The 17254-nt window shown below is 51.6% G+C and overlaps 1 protein-coding gene across 1 annotated transcript in view; it reads left to right on the top strand.

The window, feature by feature from the left end:
- LOC115127126 (band 4.1-like protein 3) overlaps positions 1-17254 on the top strand; it is a 128367-nt gene that overhangs the window by 84420 nt on the left and 26693 nt on the right. The gene's annotated exons all lie outside the window — the stretch shown is intronic.

The following is a 17254-nucleotide window of genomic DNA, read 5'->3' on the forward strand; positions in this document are numbered from 1 at the left end:
ACACAGTGGCAGAAGCACAGTTAGAGCCAGTACTCACAGCAGACACAGTGGCAGAATCACAGTTAGAGCCAGTACTCACAGCAGACACAGACGGCAGAAGCACAGTTAGAGCCAGTACTCACAGCAGACACAGTGGCAGAAGCACAGTTAGAGCCAGTACTCACAGCAGACACAGTGGCAGAAGCACAGTTAGAGCCAGTACTCACAGCAGACACAGGGACAGAAGCACAGTTAGAGCCAGTACTCATAGCAGACACAGTGGCAGAAGCACAGTTAGAGCCAGTACTCACAGCAGACACAGTGGCAGAAGCACAGTTAGAGCCAGTACTCATAGCAGACACAGTGGCAGAAGCACAGTTAGAGCCAGTACTCATAGCAGACACAGTGGCAGAAGCACAGTTAGAGCCAGTACTCACAGCAGACACAGACGGCAGAAGCACAGTTAGAGCCAGTACTCACAGCAGACACAGTGGCAGAAGCACAGTTAGAGCCAGTACTCACAGCAGACACAGGGTCAGTAAGGAATGTAGAGTCAGAGCCAGTACTCACAGCAGACACAGGGTCAGAAGCACAGTTAGAGCCAGTACTCACAGCAGACACAGGGTCAGAAGCACAGTTAGAGCCAGTACTCACAGCAGACACAGGGTCAGAAGCACAGTTAGAGCCAGTACTCATGGCAGACACAGTGGCAGAAGCACAGTTAGAGTCAGTACTCACAGCAGACACAGTGACAGAAGCACAGTTAGAGCCAGTACTCACGCAGACACAGTGGCAGAAGCACAGTTAGAGCCAGTACTCACAGCAGACACAGTGGCAGAATCACAGTTAGAGCCAGTACTCACAGCAGACACAGACGGCAGAAGCACAGTTAGAGCCAGTACTCACAGCAGACACAGTGGCAGAAGCACAGTTAGAGCCAGTACTCACAGCAGACACAGTGGCAGAAGCACAGTTAGAGCCAGTACTCACAGCAGACACAGGGACAGAAGCACAGTTAGAGCCAGTACTCATAGCAGACACAGTGGCAGAAGCACAGTTAGAGCCAGTACTCACAGCAGACACAGACGGCAGAAGCACAGTTAGAGCCTGTACTCACAGCAGACACAGTGGCAGAAGCACAGTTAGAGCCAGTACTCACAGCAGACACAGTGGCAGAAGCACAGTTAGAGCCAGTACTCACAGCAGACACAGGGTCAGAAGCACAGTTAGAGCCAGTACTCACGGCAGACACAGTGGCAGAAGCACAGTTAGAGTCAGTACTCACAGCAGACACAGTGACAGAAGCACAGTTAGAGCCAGTACTCACGGCAGACACAGTGGCAGAAGCACAGTTAGAGCCAGTACTCACAGCAGACACAGTGGCAGAATCACAGTTAGAGCCAGTACTCACAGCAGACACAGACGGCAGAAGCACAGTTAGAGCCAGTACTCACAGCAGACACAGTGGCAGAAGCACAGTTAGAGCCAGTACTCACAGCAGACACAGTGGCAGAAGCACAGTTAGAGCCAGTACTCACAGCAGACACAGGGACAGAAGCACAGTTAGAGCCAGTACTCATAGCAGACACAGTGGCAGAAGCACAGTTAGAGCCAGTACTCATAGCAGACACAGTGGCAGAAGCACAGTTAGAGCCAGTACTCATAGCAGACACAGTGGCAGAAGCACACCAGTACTCACAGCAGACACAGAAGCAGAAGCACAGTTAGAGCCAGTACTCACAGCAGACACAGTGGCAGAAGCACAGTTAGAGCCAGTACTCATAGCAGACACAGTGGCAGAAGCACAGTTAGAGCCAGTACTCACAGCAGACACAGACGGCAGAAGCACAGTTAGAGCCAGTACTCACAGCAGACACAGTGGCAGAAGCACAGTTAGAGCCAGTACTCATAGCAGACACAGTGGCAGAAGCACAGTTAGAGCCAGTACTCATAGCAGACACAGTGGCAGAAGCACAGTTAGAGCCAGTACTCATAGCAGACACAGTGGCAGAAGCACAGTTAGAGCCAGTACTCACAGCAGACACAGACGGCAGAAGCACAGTTAGAGCCTGTACTCACAGCAGACACAGTGGCAGAAGCACAGTTAGAGCCAGTACTCACAGCAGACACAGTGGCAGAAGCACAGTTAGAGCCAGTACTCACAGCAGACACAGGGTCAGAAGCACAGTTAGAGCCAGTACTCACAGCAGACACAGGGTCAGAAGCACAGTTAGAGCCAGTACTCACAGCAGACACAGTGACAGAAGCACAGTTAGAGCCAGTACTCACGGCAGACACAGTGGCAGAAGCACAGTTAGAGCCAGTACTCACAGCAGACACAGTGACAGAAGCACAGTTAGAGCCAGTACTCACAGCAGACACAGGGTCAGAAGCACAGTTAGAGTCAGTACTCACGGCAGACACAGTGGCAGAATCACAGTTAGAGCCAGTACTCACAGCAGACACAGGGTCAGAAGCACAGTTAGAGCCAGTACTCACAGCAGACACAGTGACAGAAGCACAGTTAGAGCCAGTACTCACAGCAGACACAGTGGCAGAAGCACAGTTAGAGCCAGTACTCACAGCAGACACAGGGTCAGAAGCACAGTTAGAGCCAGTACTCACGGCAGACACAGGGTCAGTAATGAATGTAGAGTCAGAGCCAGTACTCACAGCAGACACAATGGTAGAAGCACAGTTAGAGCCAGTACTCACAGCAGACACAGGGTCAGTAATGAATGTAGAGTCAGAGCCAGTACTCACAGCAGACACAGGGTCAGAAGCACAGTTAGAGCCAGTACTCATAGCAGACACAGTGGCAGAAGCACAGTTAGAGCCAGTACTCATAGCAGACACAGTGGCAGAAGCACAGTTAGAGCCAGTACTCATAGCAGACACAGTGGCAGAAGCACAGTTAGAGCCAGTACTCACAGCAGACACAGACGGCAGAAGCACAGTTAGAGCCTGTACTCACAGCAGACACAGTGGCAGAAGCACAGTTAGAGCCAGTACTCACAGCAGACACAGTGGCAGAAGCACAGTTAGAGCCAGTACTCACAGCAGACACAGGGTCAGAAGCACAGTTAGAGCCAGTACTCACAGCAGACACAGGGTCAGAAGCACAGTTAGAGCCAGTACTCACAGCAGACACAGTGACAGAAGCACAGTTAGAGCCAGTACTCACGGCAGACACAGTGGCAGAAGCACAGTTAGAGCCAGTACTCACAGCAGACACAGTGACAGAAGCACAGTTAGAGCCAGTACTCACAGCAGACACAGGGTCAGAAGCACAGTTAGAGTCAGTACTCACGGCAGACACAGTGGCAGAATCACAGTTAGAGCCAGTACTCACAGCAGACACAGGGTCAGAAGCACAGTTAGAGCCAGTACTCACAGCAGACACAGTGACAGAAGCACAGTTAGAGCCAGTACTCACAGCAGACACAGTGGCAGAAGCACAGTTAGAGCCAGTACTCACAGCAGACACAGGGTCAGAAGCACAGTTAGAGCCAGTACTCACGGCAGACACAGGGTCAGTAATGAATGTAGAGTCAGAGCCAGTACTCACAGCAGACACAATGGTAGAAGCACAGTTAGAGCCAGTACTCACAGCAGACACAGGGTCAGTAATGAATGTAGAGTCAGAGCCAGTACTCACAGCAGACACAGGGTCAGAAGCACAGTTAGAGCCAGTACTCACAGCAGACACAGTGGCAGAATCACAGTTAGAGCCAGTACTCACAGCAGACACAGTGGCAGAAGCACAGTTAGAGCCAGTACTCACAGCAGACACAGTGGCAGAAGCACAGTTAGAGCCAGTACTCACAGCAGACACAGGGACAGAAGCACAGTTAGAGCCAGTACTCATAGCAGACACAGTGGCAGAAGCACAGTTAGAGCCAGTACTCACAGCAGACACAGTGGCAGAAGCACAGTTAGAGCCAGTACTCATAGCAGACACAGTGGCAGAAGCACAGTTAGAGCCAGTACTCATAGCAGACACAGTGGCAGAAGCACAGTTAGAGCCAGTACTCACAGCAGACACAGACGGCAGAAGCACAGTTAGAGCCAGTACTCACAGCAGACACAGTGGCAGAAGCGCAGTTAGAGCCAGTACTCATAACAGACACAGTGGCAGAAGCACAGTTAGAGCCAGTACTCATAGCAGACACAGTGGCAGAAGCACAGTTAGAGCCAGTACTCATAGCAGACACAGTGGCAGAAGCACAGTTAGAGCCAGTACTCACAGCAGACACAGACGGCAGAAGCACAGTTAGAGCCAGTACTCACAGCAGACACAGTGGCAGAAGCACAGTTAGAGCCAGTACTCATAGCAGACACAGTGGCAGAAGCACAGTTAGAGCCAGTACTCATAGCAGACACAGTGGCAGAAGTACAGTTAGAGCCAGTACTCACAGCAGACACAGACGGCAGAAGCACAGTTAGAGCCAGTACTCACAGCAGACACAGTGGCAGAAGCACAGTTAGAGCCAGTACTCATAGCAGACACAGTGGCAGAAGCACAGTTAGAGCCAGTACTCATAGCAGACACAGTGGCAGAAGCACAGTTAGAGCCAGTACTCATAGCAGACACAGTGGCAGAAGCACAGTTAGAGCCAGTACTCACAGCAGACACAGACGGCAGAAGCACAGTTAGAGCCTGTACTCACAGCAGACACAGTGGCAGAAGCACAGTTAGAGCCAGTACTCACAGCAGACACAGTGGCAGAAGCACAGTTAGAGCCAGTACTCACAGCAGACACAGGGTCAGAAGCACAGTTAGAGCCAGTACTCACAGCAGACACAGGGTCAGAAGCACAGTTAGAGCCAGTACTCACAGCAGACACAGTGACAGAAGCACAGTTAGAGCCAGTACTCACGGCAGACACAGTGGCAGAAGCACAGTTAGAGCCAGTACTCACAGCAGACACAGTGACAGAAGCACAGTTAGAGCCAGTACTCACAGCAGACACAGTGACAGAAGCACAGTTAGAGCCAGTACTCACAGCAGACACAGTGGCAGAAGCACAGTTAGAGCCAGTACTCACAGCAGACACAGGGTCAGAAGCACAGTTAGAGCCAGTACTCACGGCAGACACAGGGTCAGTAATGAATGTAGAGTCAGAGCCAGTACTCACAGCAGACACAGTGGCAGAAGCACAGTTAGAGCCAGTACTCACAGCAGACACAGGGTCAGTAATGAATGTAGAGTCAGAGCCAGTACTCACAGCAGACACAGGGTCAGAAGCACAGTTAGAGCCAGTACTCACGGCAGACACAGTGGCAGAAGCACAGTTAGAGTCAGTACTCACAGCAGACACAGTGACAGAAGCACAGTTAGAGCCAGTACTCACGGCAGACACAGTGGCAGAAGCACAGTTAGAGCCAGTACTCACAGCAGACACAGTGGCAGAATCACAGTTAGAGCCAGTACTCACAGCAGACACAGTGGCAGAAGCACAGTTAGAGCCAGTACTCACAGCAGACACAGTGGCAGAAGCACAGTTAGAGCCAGTACTCACAGCAGACACAGACGCAGAAGCACAGTTAGAGCCAGTACTCACAGCAGACACAGTGGCAGAAGCACAGTTAGAGCCAGTACTCATAGCAGACACAGTGGCAGAAGCACAGTTAGAGCCAGTACTCATAGCAGACACAGTGGCAGAAGCACAGTTAGAGCCAGTACTCATAGCAGACACAGTGGCAGAAGCACAGTTAGAGCCAGTACTCACAGCAGACACAGACGGCAGAAGCACAGTTAGAGCCTGTACTCACAGCAGACACAGTGGCAGAAGCACAGTTAGAGCCAGTACTCACAGCAGACACAGGGTCAGAAGCACAGTTAGAGCCAGTACTCACAGCAGACACAGGGTCAGAAGCACAGTTAGAGCCAGTACTCACGTGGCAGAAGCACAGTTAGAGCCAGTACTCATAGCAGACACAGTGGCAGAAGCACAGTTAGAGCCAGTACTCATAGCAGACACAGTGGCAGAAGCACAGTTAGAGCCAGTACTCACAGCAGACACAGACGGCAGAAGCACAGTTAGAGCCTGTACTCACAGCAGACACAGTGGCAGAAGCACAGTTAGAGCCAGTACTCACAGCAGACACAGTGGCAGAAGCACAGTTAGAGCCAGTACTCACAGCAGACACAGGGTCAGAAGCACAGTTAGAGCCAGTACTCACAGCAGACACAGTGACAGAAGCACAGTTAGAGCCAGTACTCACGGCAGACACAGTGGCAGAAGCACAGTTAGAGCCAGTACTCACAGCAGACACAGTGACAGAAGCACAGTTAGAGCCAGTACTCACAGCAGACACAGGGTCAGAAGCACAGTTAGAGTCAGTACTCACGGCAGACACAGTGGCAGAATCACAGTTAGAGCCAGTACTCACAGCAGACACAGGGTCAGAAGCACAGTTAGAGCCAGTACTCACAGCAGACACAGTGACAGAAGCACAGTTAGAGCCAGTACTCACAGCAGACACAGTGGCAGAAGCACAGTTAGAGCCAGTACTCACAGCAGACACAGGGTCAGAAGCACAGTTAGAGCCAGTACTCACGGCAGACACAGGGTCAGTAATGAATGTAGAGTCAGAGCCAGTACTCACAGCAGACACAATGGTAGAAGCACAGTTAGAGCCAGTACTCACAGCAGACACAGGGTCAGTAATGAATGTAGAGTCAGAGCCAGTACTCACAGCAGACACAGGGTCAGAAGCACAGTTAGAGCCAGTACTCACAGCAGACACAGTGGCAGAATCACAGTTAGAGCCAGTACTCACAGCAGACACAGTGGCAGAAGCACAGTTAGAGCCAGTACTCACAGCAGACACAGTGGCAGAAGCACAGTTAGAGCCAGTACTCACAGCAGACACAGGGACAGAAGCACAGTTAGAGCCAGTACTCATAGCAGACACAGTGGCAGAAGCACAGTTAGAGCCAGTACTCACAGCAGACACAGTGGCAGAAGCACAGTTAGAGCCAGTACTCATAGCAGACACAGTGGCAGAAGCACAGTTAGAGCCAGTACTCATAGCAGACACAGTGGCAGAAGCACAGTTAGAGCCAGTACTCACAGCAGACACAGACGGCAGAAGCACAGTTAGAGCCAGTACTCACAGCAGACACAGTGGCAGAAGCGCAGTTAGAGCCAGTACTCATAACAGACACAGTGGCAGAAGCACAGTTAGAGCCAGTACTCATAGCAGACACAGTGGCAGAAGCACAGTTAGAGCCAGTACTCATAGCAGACACAGTGGCAGAAGCACAGTTAGAGCCAGTACTCACAGCAGACACAGACGGCAGAAGCACAGTTAGAGCCAGTACTCACAGCAGACACAGTGGCAGAAGCACAGTTAGAGCCAGTACTCATAGCAGACACAGTGGCAGAAGCACAGTTAGAGCCAGTACTCATAGCAGACACAGTGGCAGAAGTACAGTTAGAGCCAGTACTCACAGCAGACACAGACGGCAGAAGCACAGTTAGAGCCAGTACTCACAGCAGACACAGTGGCAGAAGCACAGTTAGAGCCAGTACTCATAGCAGACACAGTGGCAGAAGCACAGTTAGAGCCAGTACTCATAGCAGACACAGTGGCAGAAGCACAGTTAGAGCCAGTACTCATAGCAGACACAGTGGCAGAAGCACAGTTAGAGCCAGTACTCACAGCAGACACAGACGGCAGAAGCACAGTTAGAGCCTGTACTCACAGCAGACACAGTGGCAGAAGCACAGTTAGAGCCAGTACTCACAGCAGACACAGTGGCAGAAGCACAGTTAGAGCCAGTACTCACAGCAGACACAGGGTCAGAAGCACAGTTAGAGCCAGTACTCACAGCAGACACAGGGTCAGAAGCACAGTTAGAGCCAGTACTCACAGCAGACACAGTGACAGAAGCACAGTTAGAGCCAGTACTCACGGCAGACACAGTGGCAGAAGCACAGTTAGAGCCAGTACTCACAGCAGACACAGTGACAGAAGCACAGTTAGAGCCAGTACTCACAGCAGACACAGGGTCAGAAGCACAGTTAGAGTCAGTACTCACGGCAGACACAGTGGCAGAATCACAGTTAGAGCCAGTACTCACAGCAGACACAGGGTCAGAAGCACAGTTAGAGCCAGTACTCACAGCAGACACAGTGACAGAAGCACAGTTAGAGCCAGTACTCACAGCAGACACAGTGGCAGAAGCACAGTTAGAGCCAGTACTCACAGCAGACACAGGGTCAGAAGCACAGTTAGAGCCAGTACTCACGGCAGACACAGGGTCAGTAATGAATGTAGAGTCAGAGCCAGTACTCACAGCAGACACAGTGGCAGAAGCACAGTTAGAGCCAGTACTCACAGCAGACACAGGGTCAGTAATGAATGTAGAGTCAGAGCCAGTACTCACAGCAGACACAGGGTCAGAAGCACAGTTAGAGCCAGTACTCACGGCAGACACAGTGGCAGAAGCACAGTTAGAGTCAGTACTCACAGCAGACACAGTGACAGAAGCACAGTTAGAGCCAGTACTCACGGCAGACACAGTGGCAGAAGCACAGTTAGAGCCAGTACTCACAGCAGACACAGTGGCAGAATCACAGTTAGAGCCCGTACTCACAGCAGACACAGTGGCAGAAGCACAGTTAGAGCCAGTACTCACAGCAGACACAGTGGCAGAAGCACAGTTAGAGCCAGTACTCACAGCAGACACAGACGGCAGAAGCACAGTTAGAGCCAGTACTCACAGCAGACACAGTGGCAGAAGCACAGTTAGAGCCAGTACTCATAGCAGACACAGTGGCAGAAGCACAGTTAGAGCCAGTACTCATAGCAGACACAGTGGCAGAAGCACAGTTAGAGCCAGTACTCATAGCAGACACAGTGGCAGAAGCACAGTTAGAGCCAGTACTCACAGCAGACACAGACGGCAGAAGCACAGTTAGAGCCTGTACTCACAGCAGACACAGTGGCAGAAGCACAGTTAGAGCCAGTACTCACAGCAGACACAGTGGCAGAAGCACAGTTAGAGCCAGTACTCACAGCAGACACAGGGTCAGAAGCACAGTTAGAGCCAGTACTCACAGCAGACACAGGGTCAGAAGCACAGTTAGAGCCAGTACTCACGGCAGACACAGTGGCAGAAGCACAGTTAGAGCCAGTACTCATAGCAGACACAGTGGCAGAAGCACAGTTAGAGCCAGTACTCATAGCAGACACAGTGGCAGAAGCACAGTTAGAGCCAGTACTCACAGCAGACACAGACGGCAGAAGCACAGTTAGAGCCTGTACTCACAGCAGACACAGTGGCAGAAGCACAGTTAGAGCCAGTACTCACAGCAGACACAGTGGCAGAAGCACAGTTAGAGCCAGTACTCACAGCAGACACAGGGTCAGAAGCACAGTTAGAGCCAGTACTCACAGCAGACACAGTGACAGAAGCACAGTTAGAGCCAGTACTCACGGCAGACACAGTGGCAGAAGCACAGTTAGAGCCAGTACTCACAGCAGACACAGTGACAGAAGCACAGTTAGAGCCAGTACTCACAGCAGACACAGGGTCAGAAGCACAGTTAGAGTCAGTACTCACGGCAGACACAGTGGCAGAATCACAGTTAGAGCCAGTACTCACAGCAGACACAGGGTCAGAAGCACAGTTAGAGCCAGTACTCACAGCAGACACAGTGACAGAAGCACAGTTAGAGCCAGTACTCACAGCAGACACAGTGGCAGAAGCACAGTTAGAGCCAGTACTCACAGCAGACACAGGGTCAGAAGCACAGTTAGAGCCAGTACTCACGGCAGACACAGGGTCAGTAATGAATGTAGAGTCAGAGCCAGTACTCACAGCAGACACAGTGGCAGAAGCACAGTTAGAGCCAGTACTCACAGCAGAAACAGGGTCAGTAATGAATGTAGAGTCAGAGCCAGTACTCACAGCAGACACAGGGTCAGAAGCACAGTTAGAGCCAGTACTCACGGCAGACACAGTGGCAGAAGCACAGTTAGAGTCAGTACTCACAGCAGACACAGTGACAGAAGCACAGTTAGAGCCAGTACTCACGGCAGACACAGTGGCAGAAGCACAGTTAGAGCCAGTACTCACAGCAGACACAGTGGCAGAATCACAGTTAGAGCCCGTACTCACAGCAGACACAGTGGCAGAAGCACAGTTAGAGCCAGTACTCACAGCAGACACAGTGGCAGAAGCACAGTTAGAGCCAGTACTCACAGCAGACACAGGGACAGAAGCACAGTTAGAGCCAGTACTCATAGCAGACACAGTGGCAGAAGCACAGTTAGAGCCAGTACTCACAGCAGACACAGTGGCAGAAGCACAGTTAGAGCCAGTACTCATAGCAGACACAGTGGCAGAAGCACAGTTAGAGCCAGTACTCATAGCAGACACAGTGGCAGAAGCACAGTTAGAGCCAGTACTCACAGCAGACACAGACGGCAGAAGCACAGTTAGAGCCAGTACTCACAGCAGACACAGTGGCAGAAGCGCAGTTAGAGCCAGTACTCATAGCAGACACAGTGGCAGAAGCACAGTTAGAGCCAGTACTCATAGCAGACACAGTGGCAGAAGCACAGTTAGAGCCAGTACTCATAGCAGACACAGTGGCAGAAGCACAGTTAGAGCCAGTACTCACAGCAGACACAGACGGCAGAAGCACAGTTAGAGCCAGTACTCACAGCAGACACAGTGGCAGAAGCACAGTTAGAGCCAGTACTCACAGCAGACACAGTGGCAGAAGCACAGTTAGAGCCAGTACTCACAGCAGACACAGGGTCAGAAGCACAGTTAGAGCCAGTACTCACAGCAGACACAGGGTCAGAAGCACAGTTAGAGACAGTACTCACGGCAGACACAGTGGCAGAAGCACAGTTAGAGCCAGTACTCACAGCAGACACAGTGACAGAAGCACAGTTAGAGCCAGTACTCACAGCAGACACAGTGACAGAAGCACAGTTAGAGCCAGTACTCACGGCAGACAGAGTGGCAGAAGCACAGTTAGAGCCAGTACTCACAGCAGACACAGTGACAGAAGCACAGTTAGAGCCAGTACTCACAGCAGACACAGTGACAGAAGCACAGTTAGAGCCAGTACTCACGGCAGACACAGTGGCAGAAGCACAGTCAGAGCCAGTACTCACAGCAGACACAGTGGCAGAAGCACAGTTAGAGCCAGTACTCACAGCAGACACAGGGTCAGTAATGAATGTAGAGTCAGAGCCAGTACTCACAGCAGACACAGGGTCAGAAGCACAGTTAGAGCCAGTACTCATAGCAGACACAGTGGCAGAAGCACAGTTAGAGCCAGTACTCACAGCAGACACAGACGGCAGAAGCACAGTTAGAGCCAGTACTCACAGCAGACACAGTGGCAGAAGCACAGTTAGAGCCAGTACTCATAGCAGACACAGTGGCAGAAGCACAGTTAGAGCCAGTACTCATAGCAGACACAGTGGCAGAAGCACAGTTAGAGCCAGTACTCATAGCAGACACAGTGGCAGAAGCACAGTTAGAGCCAGTACTCACAGCAGACACAGACGGCAGAAGCACAGTTAGAGCCAGTACTCACAGCAGACACAGTGGCAGAAGCACAGTTAGAGCCAGTACTCACAGCAGACACAGTGGCAGAAGCACAGTTAGAGCCAGTACTCACAGCAGACACAGGGTCAGAAGCACAGTTAGAGCCAGTACTCACAGCAGACACAGTGACAGAAGCACAGTTAGAGCCAGTACTCACAGCAGACACAGTGGCAGAAGCACAGTTAGAGCCAGTACTCACAGCAGACACAGTGACAGAAGCACAGTTAGAGCCAGTACTCACAGCAGACACAGTGACAGAAGCACAGTTAGAGCCAGTACTCACAGCAGACACAGTGACAGAAGCACAGTTAGAGCCAGTACTCACAGCAGACACAGTGGCAGAAGCACAGTTAGAGCCAGTACTCACGGCAGACACAGTGGCAGAAGCACAGTCAGAGCCAGTACTCACAGCAGACACAGTGGCAGAAGCACAGTTAGAGCCAGTACTCACAGCAGACACAGGGTCAGTAATGAACGTAGAGTCAGAGCCAGTACTCACAGCAGACACAGGGTCAGAGGCACAGTTAGAGCCAGTACTCACAGCAGACACAGACGGCAGAAGCACAGTTAGAGCCAGTACTCACAGCAGACACAGGGTCAGTAATGAATGTAGAGTCAGAGCCAGTACTCACAGCAGACACAGGGTCAGAAGCACAGTTAGAGCCAGTACTCACAGCAGACACAGTGGCAGAATCACAGTTAGAGCCAGTACTCACAGCAGACACAGACGGCAGAAGCACAGTTAGAGCCAGTACTCACAGCAGACACAGTGGCAGAATCACAGTTAGAGCCAGTACTCACAGCAGACACAGACGGCAGAAGCACAGTTAGAGCCAGTACTCACAGCAGACACAGTGGCAGAAGCACAGTTAGAGCCAGTACTCACAGCAGACACAGTGGCAGAATCACAGTTAGAGCCAGTACTCACAGCAGACACAGACGGCAGAAGCACAGTTAGAGCCAGTACTCATAGCAGACACAGTGGCAGAAGCACAGTTAGAGCCAGTACTCACAGCAGACACAGTGGCAGAAGCACAGTTAGAGCCAGTACTCATAGCAGACACAGTGGCAGAAGCACAGTTAGAGCCAGTACTCATAGCAGACACAGTGGCAGAAGCACAGTTAGAGCCAGTACTCACAGCAGACACAGACGGCAGAAGCACAGTTAGAGCCAGTACTCACAGCAGACACAGTGGCAGAAGCACAGTTAGAGCCAGTACTCATAGCAGACACAGTGGCAGAAGCACAGTTAGAGCCAGTACTCATAGCAGACACAGTGGCAGAAGCACAGTTAGAGCCAGTACTCATAGCAGACACAGTGGCAGAAGCACAGTTAGAGCCAGTACTCACAGCAGACACAGACGGCAGAAGCACAGTTAGAGCCAGTACTCACAGCAGACACAGTGGCAGAAGCACAGTTAGAGCCAGTACTCACAGCAGACACAGTGGCAGAAGCACAGTTAGAGCCAGTACTCACAGCAGACACAGGGTCAGTAATGAATGTAGAGTCAGAGCCAGTACTCACAGCAGACACAGTGGCAGAAGCACAGTTAGAGCCAGTACTCACAGCAGACACAGTGGCAGAATCAGAAATCGCCTCTTGAGAAGTAGCCAGAACCAGTATTGACTGTAAGGTCAGTAGTTACTGTAGAGTCAGGGTCAGTAGTGAATGTAGAGTCAGAGCCAGTAGTGAATGTAGAGTCAGAGCCAGTAGTGACTGTAGAGTCAGGGTCAGTAGTGACTGTAGAGTCAGAGTCAGTAGTGACTGTAGAGTCAGAGTCAGTAGTGACTGTAGAGTCAGAGTCAGTAGTGACTGTAGAGTCAGGGTCAGTAGTGACTGTAGAGTCAGAGTCAGTAGTGACTGTAGAGTCAGGGTCAGTAGTGACTGTAGAGTCAGGGTCAGTAGTGACTGTAGAGTCAGAGTCAGTAGTGACTGTAGAGTCAGGGTCAGTAGTGACTGTAGAGTCAGGGTCAGTAGTGACTGTAGAGTCAGGGTCAGTAGTGACTGTAGAGTCAGAGTCAGTAGTGACTGTAGATTCAGAGTCAGTAGTGACTGTAGAGTCAGAGTCAGTAGTGACTGTAGAGTCAGAGTCAGTAGTGACTGTAGAGTCAGAGTCAGTAGTGACTGTAGAGTCAGGGTCAGGAGTGACTGTAGAGTCAGAGTCAGTAGTGACTGTAGAGTCAGGGTCAGTAGTGACTGTAGAGTCAGGGTCAGTAGTGACTGTAGAGTCAGAGTCAGTAGTGACTGTAGAGTCAGAGCCAGTAGTGACTGTAGAGTCAGAGCCAGTAGTGACTGTAGAGTCAGAGTCAGTAGTGACTGTAGAGTCAGAGTCAGTAGTGACTGTAGAGTCAGGGTCAGTAGTGACTGTAGAGTCAGGGTCAGTAGTGACTGTAGAGTCAGGGTCAGTAGTGACTGTAGAGTCAGGGTCAGTAGTGACTGTAGAGTCAGGGTCAGTAGTGACTGTAGAGTCAGAGTCAGTAGTGACTGTAGAGTCAGGGTCAGTAGTGACTGTAGAGTCAGAGTCAGTAGTGACTGTAGAGTCAGGGTCAGTAGTGACTGTAGAGTCAGGGTCAGTAGTGACTGTAGAGTCAGAGTCAGTAGTGACTGTAGAGTCAGAGTCAGTAGTGACTGTAGAGTCAGCCTGGGAATACAGATACAGGTATGCGTCTGTTGGTCACAGATACCTTAATAAAGAGGTAGGGGCGTGGATCAGAAAATAGTCAAACTAAGACCGTGTCCACTACAAAAAAAGACAGTAACAGACAGTGATATTATTATAGACAGGTCTGTCGGCAGGGTTGAGGCCAAAGAAAACCTTGGTGACTGAGCTAGAGTCATACAGCGTCAAACAGAAAGGCAGTTCGTCAGGGCAGGGTGCCCTGGGGCATTGGGATATTTTTTTAGACCAGAGGAAAGAGTGCCTCCTTACTGGCCCTCCCAACACCACTTCCAGCAGCATCTGGTCTCCCATCCAGGAACTAACCAGGACCAACCCTGCTTAGCTTCAGAAGCAAGCCAGCAGTGGTATGCAGGGTGGTATGCTGCTGGAGACCTACATTGGGGACTCCCTAGCTGCTGGATTTATCCGTCCCTCTTCCTCTCCTGCCGGCGCAGGGTACTTCTTTGTGGAGAAAAAGGACAAGACCCTGCGCCCATGCATTGACTACTAGGGACTCAATGACATTACAGTTAAGAACAGTTACCCGCTACCACTCATCTCCTCGACCTTCGAACTGCTCCAGGTGGCCACTGTGTTCTCCAAGCTGGATTTACGGAACGCCTACCACCTGGTGCAGATACCAGAAGGGGATGAGTGGAAGACCGCCTTCAACACAGCCAGTGGCCACCACGAGTATTTGGTCATGCCCTTTGAACTCACCAATGCCCCTGCTGTGTTCCAGGCTCTGGTGAATGGTATTCTCCGTGAAATGTTGAACCGGTTCATCTTCGTCTACATTGATGACATCCTCGTCTTTTCCCCCTCCCCTCAAGAACACTTGCTCCACGTCCAACGCCTTCTGGAGAATCAGCTGTTTGTGAAGGCAGAGAAGTGCGAGTTCAAACGCTTCACCATCCCTTTTCTGGGTTACATCATCTTTGTTGGGGGTGTCCAGATGGATCCCGGGAAGGTGAGAGCAGTGATGGATTGGCCTCAGCCTACATCTAGGGTGCAGTTGCAACGTTTCCTGGGGTTCGCCAACTTCTATCGTTGCTTTATCTGGGGTTACAGCATCCTGGCTTCCCCCCTATCAGCGCTCAGCTCACCCAAGGTTCCGTTCACATGGTCTCCAGCTGCTGACCGGGCGTTCCGGGACCTCAAACATCGCTTCACCACAGCTCCCATCTTGGTTCATCCGGACCCTTCCCGTCAGTTTGTGGTGGAGTCCGATGCTTCAGATGTCGGAGTGGGGGTTGTCTTGTCCCAGCGTTCTGCCATTGACCTCAAGCTACATCCCTGCGCCTTCTTCTCCCATCGCCTCAACGCCACGGAAAGGAACTACGATGTGGGGAATTGTGAGCTTCTCGCGGTGAAGATGGCGTTGGAGGAATGGAGGCACTAGCTGGAGGGGGCGGAACATCCGTTCATCGTGTTTACTGACCACAAGAAGCTGGAGTATCTCCGCACCACCAAGCGCCTCAACTCCAGGCAAGCCAGATGGGCCTTGCTGTTCACACTGTTCAACTTCTCCCTCTCATACCGGCCGGGATCCAAGAATGTCAAGCCGGATGCACTGTCTCGACGCTATAGCCCCACGACTACTACCCCGGAACCCGAGACCATCCCATCCCACTTCATGCCTGGCGACGGCACTCAGCTGGGGAGTGGGGAAGCAGGTCCGTGAGGCACTGTGTTCCCAGCTGAATCCCGGGCGGGGGGAGGGGGACGACCAGATGTTCGATCCTGACACCGTCCACTCCGCAGTCCTGGAGTGGGCCCACTCCTCCAGGCTGGCCTGCCACCTGAGTGCCCATTGGACCCTGGCCTTTGTGTGACAGCGCTTTTGGTGGCCTACTATGGTCCCTGACGTGTCCGCATTTGTCAATCCGTGTGTCTAGAATTAAGCCCATGTCTCACAGCCCTTTGTCTTCTATTTCCAGGCCCACCCCTACTCCCCGTGTCGTTGATGGCCATCCGGCTTACCCTGAGGGTTCGACCAGGGGGTTTCCAGTACCTGGTTGACTGGGAGGGTTGTGGCCCGGAGGAGAGGTGCTGGGTCCCCACTAGAGACATCCTGGACCCAGCCCTCATCGCTGACTTCCACTGCCGACAACCCGGTCAACCAGGTATGACGCCAGGTGGCGCCCCCTAGAGGTGGTGGAGGGGTACTGTCACTCCCTGATCTGTTTCAGCCTGTCTTTGTGATTGTCTCCACCCCCCTCCAGGTGTTGCCCATCTTCCCCATCTGTCTTGTTTGTCAAGGCAGCTAGCGTTTTTGTGACAGCTCCTGCTTTTCCCCAGTCACTCTTTTCTCGTCCTCCTCGTTTTTGACCTTTGCCTGTCTTGACTCTGTACCCGCCCACCTGACCACTCTGCCTGACCCTGAGCCTGCCTGCCGTCCTGCACCTTTTCCCCACTTCTGGATTACCGACCTCTGCCTGACCTGACCCTGAGCCTGCCTCCCGTCCTGCACCTTTTCCCCACTTCTGGATTACCGACCTCTGCCTGACCCTGAGCCTGCCTCCCGTCCTGTACCTTTTCCCCACTTCTGGATTACCGACCTCTGCCTGACCTGACCCTGAGCCTGCCTCCCGTCCTGCACCTTTTCCCCACTTCTGGATTACCGACCTCTGCCTGACCTGACCCTGAGCCTGCCTCCCGTCCTGCACCTTTTCCCCACTTCTGGATTACCGACCTCTGCCTGACCTGACCCTGAGCCTGCCTCCCGACCTTTGCCCCTGTTGCTGTAATAAACATTATTGCTTCGACACAGTCTGCATCTGGGTCTTACCTTGATACCTGATATTTATGTAAATAAGGTATTTCTGTTTTTTATTTTTAATACATTTACAAAAATGTCTAAAAACCTGTTTTTGCTTTGTCATTATGGGGTTTTGTGTGTAGATTGACTTTTTTACAATTTAATCCATTTTAGAATAAGGCTGTAACGTAAGAAAATGTGGACAAAGTGAATGAGTCCGAATTTTTCCGAATGCAGTGTATGTCAATTTCTGATTATATTATTAGATTG

This window comes from Oncorhynchus nerka, linkage group LG9b (genome assembly GCF_034236695.1).
Source record: "Oncorhynchus nerka isolate Pitt River linkage group LG9b, Oner_Uvic_2.0, whole genome shotgun sequence".
NCBI lineage: Eukaryota > Metazoa > Chordata > Actinopteri > Salmoniformes > Salmonidae > Oncorhynchus > Oncorhynchus nerka.